Raw genomic sequence first — 6,143 nt, 5'->3', positions numbered from 1 at the left:
CACCCTTAAGGGGGCTGCCTTGGAGACCTGCTATTCCCTCAGATTTATTTCTTATAGTCATAGACATTAAAGATTGTTTTTTCTCTATCCCTCTACAACCCCAGGGTTGTGAAAAATTTGCTTTCTCTGTCCCTTCCACCAACTTTAAAATGCCTGATGAGAGGTATGAATGGACTGTTTTACCCCAAGGTATGGCCAATAGCCCAACATTCTGCCAAAGCTATGTAAAGGCCTTTTTGGAGCCTGCCCTCCTACTCCCTCATGCCATTGTATATATTTACATGGATGATATCATCCTGAGAGCCCCAAGCCCCCAACAATTAAGACAATTATATGGGGTTACCCAAAAATGTCTACAGACAGGTGGGCTCCATGTATCCACTGATAAAATACAAACTGTTGCCCCCTTTAAAATCCTGGGAACTATGGTTTCTTTGGAGGCAGTACCTCCTTTAAAACCACAATTGGCTGTCAAGCCCACTGTTACCCTGACGGAGCTGCAGAAATTATTAGGAGAAATTAATTGGCTGAGAGCCTGGATACCTATTTCCACTGAGACCTTAAAACCACTGTTTCAATTGCTAATAGGAAAACAGACTTCAGAACTAATACACTTGGCTCCTCAACACCTACATGTCTTACATGAAGTCCAGGATGCCCTGGACCAAGCCCAACTCACCCGGTACACACATAGTAAAGATTCTGAATTGTGGGTACTCCCTGGTGAGACTTTGATGATGTCCATCCTTACACAGGATGGAAAGCCCCTTCAGTGGGTACATGCCTCTTTAGGAGGCATGCCATGGGTTTATACAACCATGGATCAGTTAGCTGACTTTGATGTAGCTCTGAGACATTATGGCATAGACCCTCTTAAAATTGTTTTCCCTTATCAGGAATTTGAATGGCTCTGCAGAAATAATAACCAAGTGGCCATAGCCTTGGAAGGGTTCCTGGGAAATCTGGACTGTCATTATGGCCCTCATAAATGGGTGACCTCCTTTCACGCCCTCTGTTGGGATGCCCCTGGCTCTTTGTCAAGGAGCCATTAGTAAAAGCCTACAATGTTTTCACTAACTAGGGCAGATGTGGAAAAACCAAAAAGCAACTCAATTCAAGAAACTCATGGCTATTGTTTTCTGGCAGTATTCAGACCTGTACACTCCTTAAAAAGAAAAAAAAAGCCCCATTTTCTTACAGCATCTTAGCGGGCACCAAGGATTGCCTGGGCTTTTATCCCAAGGCAATGCAGAGGCAGACAAGGTGGCTTCCACCAGGTCCTGTCAGCAGGCCTGAATGAAGCCCAGGGGTTACATAACCTCACTCATGTAAATTGACAGGGACTCCATAAGAGGGTTCCTCAAGTTCCCATCAAGGACCTAAGAAGATTGTACATACCTGTAAGTCTTGTCAACCCTTTCTACAGGTACCGCCTCTGCAACAGCCAGGGGTAAACCCCAGGGGACTCAAGCTCAATTCCTTTCGGCAAACCAATGTCACACACTATGCTGCTTTTGGAAAGCTTAAGAATATTTTTGTATCCATTGACACATTCTCACATACCTGTTGAGCTACCACTCATACAGGAGAGAAGTCTAAACATGCTCAGTCTCATTTTCTCCAGTGCTTTGCTACATTGGGATTGCCCCATAGAATTAAAACTGATAATGGACCATGTTTTGTGAGTAAAAATTTACAGGATTTCAACACAGTACAGAAATTCCTACAATCCCCAAGTTCAAGCCATTATAGAACACAATCATCAAACCTTAATCATCAAACCTGCTTAATCATCAAAACTGCTGAGGCATGCATGATCAGCATGTGACCACCCTTAAGATACACCCTCAGGGAGGGAGGGAGGGAGGAGTTCCAGGTGCCTTTATAAGCTTTGGAACACTTGCAATAAATGAGTCCCAGCTTGACTAGGCTCCCCATTGTGTCTGAGTGTCCCTGGGTAATGGGGGCAGCATGGGCTGGCGAACGGCATGCTTACTCATCCCCAATCCTCACCTTGCCGGGGGTCACGGGTTCGAGTTCCCAGCAAAGGCTTACAAGACTTCTGTTATATTAAAAATAGTAAGTCAATAACAGAAAAAATCCAAATAGCTCACAACGGATAAAATTGAAGTAAACTGTGGACAGTCTGTAACAGAGAATGCTGCTTAAAACAAAATGGGGAATAAATTATGAATACATGAAATAACTTGGATGATTTTCAAGGTAATAATGATGAGAAAAATGAGTTAATCTTAAAAGTTACATGCCACAAGATTACATTTATGTAATATTCTTTACTTAATAAATTGTCATGTGGACAGCCAATTGTAGTGACAACAAGAGTTAAGGACGGGAGGGAGTTTGGGAGAAATGTAATGGAAAGTGAGGGTAGATGTCTAAGGAATTTCACAGCATGAGGCTCTTCATGAGGTTGAACCTACGCTATACATTAACTATGGTGATAGTTACATGGATATGGACATGTGAAAAACTGAAAAGATAGACACATGCACTAATGTGAGTGTGCTAGCTAATATCTGTAGAGTGTAGCAATGAAAAATATCCAGTTGCCATATTGCAGTATAGTTTAAATATTGCCTTTGAAGAAATTGGGTGAAGGTGATTCCTAATTTGAACTAATGTTTACAATTACATGTGCATTTTCAGTTACATCAAAAAGTTTAATTTCAAAATGTTCATAAAATAAATGAGTCACAAAACAATGTATTCTGTTTCCATTTTTATAGACTCAAAGCCGACAAAAATGATTTATGGTGTTATATTTCAAGAGAGCGTGGAGAGTCATAAATCAAAGTGACCATAGTAAAAGCTTCTAAGTTGTTTCAAGTCCAGTCTTTTGTTTTGATCCTATTTAGAAATGTATCTATTTTGTAAAGGTGATTTCTGCACTTTAAATGTTCATATCTTTGGTCCAGTCTTTTTAAAGAAATATGTTCCTCTTATATGCTTCAGAATAAAATGAGATTCACAGTGAAATTTAAAGGTTTACAATGTACATTAGATATAAAGATTTTAGCCAGGTGTGGTGGGAAGGCAGAAGCAGGTGAATCTCTGAGAGATGGGGGCCAACCTGGTTGACATAGTGAGTGTCAGGCAAGCTGGGGCTACAAGGAGACACTGCCTTGAGAGAAGAAAGAAAGAAAAAAAAGAGAGAGGGGAGGGAGGGAGGGAGAGGGGGATAAAGGAGAGAAGGAAGGAGGGAGGGAGGGAAGGAAGATTTGATAAAATATAAATAAACTGGATTAATCTTTTGCTCCCTGTTTTACAAAGCTATCTACATAGATTTTTGGCTAATTATTAGAATCAGTAGCATTTGAAGAATATTTTTAAGAAAAATGTATATGTATATATGCATGAAATGCAAACATTTAGATATCAGAATACATAGAAAAAATATATAGATGGTTACTTCTTGATATATCCATGGGGTCTATATCCATAGTTCCAACCAAATGTAGATCAAAGATAATCATTAAAAATTGCAGCAAAAATTCATGAATTTGTTCTTATTATTCTATAAAACAAGTATGGTGGCTTCTTGCCATGGTGTTTCACTACACAATGTATTATAAGCATTTAGAGATGATTTATACCATACAAGAAGATGTGACTAGATTGTGTACACATACTACACATAATATGTTCTCTTTAATGTTTTCTAATATTTTATTTATTATTTTTATTTTACATGTATGCATGTATTACCTACATGCATTAAGTGCACCTGTGCATGCAATGCCCATGGAGATTAGAAGAGGGCGTTGGACTCCCTGGAACTGGAGTTATGGACAGTTGTTAGCTTCCATGTGGGTGCTAGGATTCAAACTAAGGTCTTCTGCAAGAACAACCAGTGCTCTTAACCACTGAGCCATCTCCCCAGCCCCATTCTCTTTACTCTTACCAAATACTGACAAGAACTAACTTAATGGAGAAAATATTTATTTTGGCTTAAAGTTCAAGGGGATACCACCTTCGGTAATGCATGGTGTTAGGAATTGTAGTGTTAGGTCGCTTGTGACTGAAGTAAGGAAACAGACAGAAGATAGAAAATGGGGATAGCCTATCATACCTCAAGTGGTCTATTCCCCAGTGTCTCATTTTGTTCAGCAAAATTCTGCTTTCTAAATTTTTCACAACCTTCCAAAACTGTAACACCAACTGGGACCAAGTCATTAGAGAGCCTGAGTCTACAGAGGATGTTTCACATTCAGACCACAGTGTTCCACCCCAGACTGCATAGGCTCCTGGTCATCTCAAAATGCAAAATGCATTTATTCACCATTAAAGGTCCCTATAGTTTTTAACAATCTTATAAGGACAAAAATAAAAGCAAAATTTCCTCTTCTCCAAATCAGACCCTAAACAAATGTAGCCTGACTCAGTTACTTATGCACCTAATATAAATAGTATAAGCTGATGACTTACCACAAATAGCCGGTCCCAATAATGACAAAGGGAATACAAAATATACTGCTTAAAATTTACTGCCTAATAAGATAGTGAGGTTTCCACTCTCTCATCTGCTCAAATATGACTTCATACAAATTTCTCAGCAGGCAAGGCCAGGTATTTTCTCTTAAATGTCTTAAAAGAACCCCAGTCCCTCTCTGGGTGCAATTCTCTTTCTCTCCTTATCTTCTTTACCCTCCCTTCCCTCACTCTGCCCACTGAGCTCTCTCTAAAGGCTCCCCTTTCCTGTCAAGATGGGAATTTAGTACAGGGAACTTAGAGAGCAGTTAAAAGCAGTTATTTCTCCCTGGAAACATGTCCTATTAACACTGAACAGTTTACTTCTTTAAGTCTACATAACAAGTTTCACTTTTGACATCTTATCTTCACTGGACCCCATCAATATTTTAGTTAAGTTGTATGTCCATGAGATGTAATTTTGTTCCTTGTTTCTCCTAACAGTATACTCATTAAATACAATCTTGTTATATGTTCCTTGAGTTTCATATTACAATTATCATAATTGTTTTCTTGTAATAACCTCTGGGCAATTTTGTCTTTTCCTGGTCTTTAGCCTTTTTCTATGACTTCATCCATTTGTTACTTACTTTAGATATATGTTTTTGATATATTTACATGATAAAATCCCCTTCCTAAACAGCCTTTAATTCAAATTGACCTATAAGTAAACAAGAATAAGTGTAAATTTAATCTAAGTTCTTTTAAATTTTTAAAGAAATAAACAAATCTAGCTGATTGCTTTAAATTTGTGAGAAAAAAAATAAAAGGTTAACTTGACCTTATATAATGTCACCAAGGAATTAAGTTGGCTGTTGAAAAGATTTAAACAACTGGCAATTTAAGCTTTAATACAATATTTCAGCTAGACCAATTTTATAAAAGACAAAAACTGATCAGATGTGGCCTATGTCCAGGCTTCTCTAGCATTAAGAAAGAAGCCTAAATAACATGAAAAATTTTATAAAGTAAAGACAGAAAGGAAGGAGCAAGTGTGTTAAAGATATATTAAATATTATAGATACAGAAACATATTTCTGATAAAAAATGTTTTTGGAAAATATTTTGTAAATTTTTAAAAATATTTTTAAAAATGGTAAATTAATATTGTCCTAAAGTATAGGACACCAAGAAGATAAAGCATGTTATAACCAGGTTTGTCAGCTTTAAAATGACACAGATTAAGAAAACTTGATTAGAGAGCAATGACTTTTATGTTTTGTCAGAATAATTACTTGTAATTTCTACTGAGTTTTTGAGACTTTGTTTAAATGTTAAACAACATTTTGGCCCCTACACTCAGATCAGCCAGGTCCCAGGGTTCTAAAGCTTTAGTGAGATGTCTGTCCTATTGATCAGAGAGGCCATTGAGACCCCAGATACTTAACTCTAATCAGCATGTATTATTCAAAGAGGGTAACTGAAAGAAAAAAATTCTTCAGTGCTTCCAAAGGAAATCGCATAGTCAGCAAGACCCTGATGCTCCCTAGCTGAAGGCAAAATTTGTAGGGAAAAACTAAAGGAGTCAAGAATACTCTCCTGAATTCCTAAAAGCAACCCCATAGGAACTCAACTGCACATAATAAAAGTAGGTTAATATTTGGCCATCTATATAGCTTTAAACACCTTGAGGGAAAATATAATAAAAACTAATA

This window comes from Nannospalax galili, unplaced genomic scaffold, assembly GCF_000622305.1.
Source record: "Nannospalax galili isolate Female #2095 unplaced genomic scaffold, S.galili_v1.0 scaffold1507, whole genome shotgun sequence".
Lineage (NCBI taxonomy): Eukaryota > Metazoa > Chordata > Mammalia > Rodentia > Spalacidae > Nannospalax > Nannospalax galili.
Note: the sequence above shows the minus strand (reverse complement) of the source record.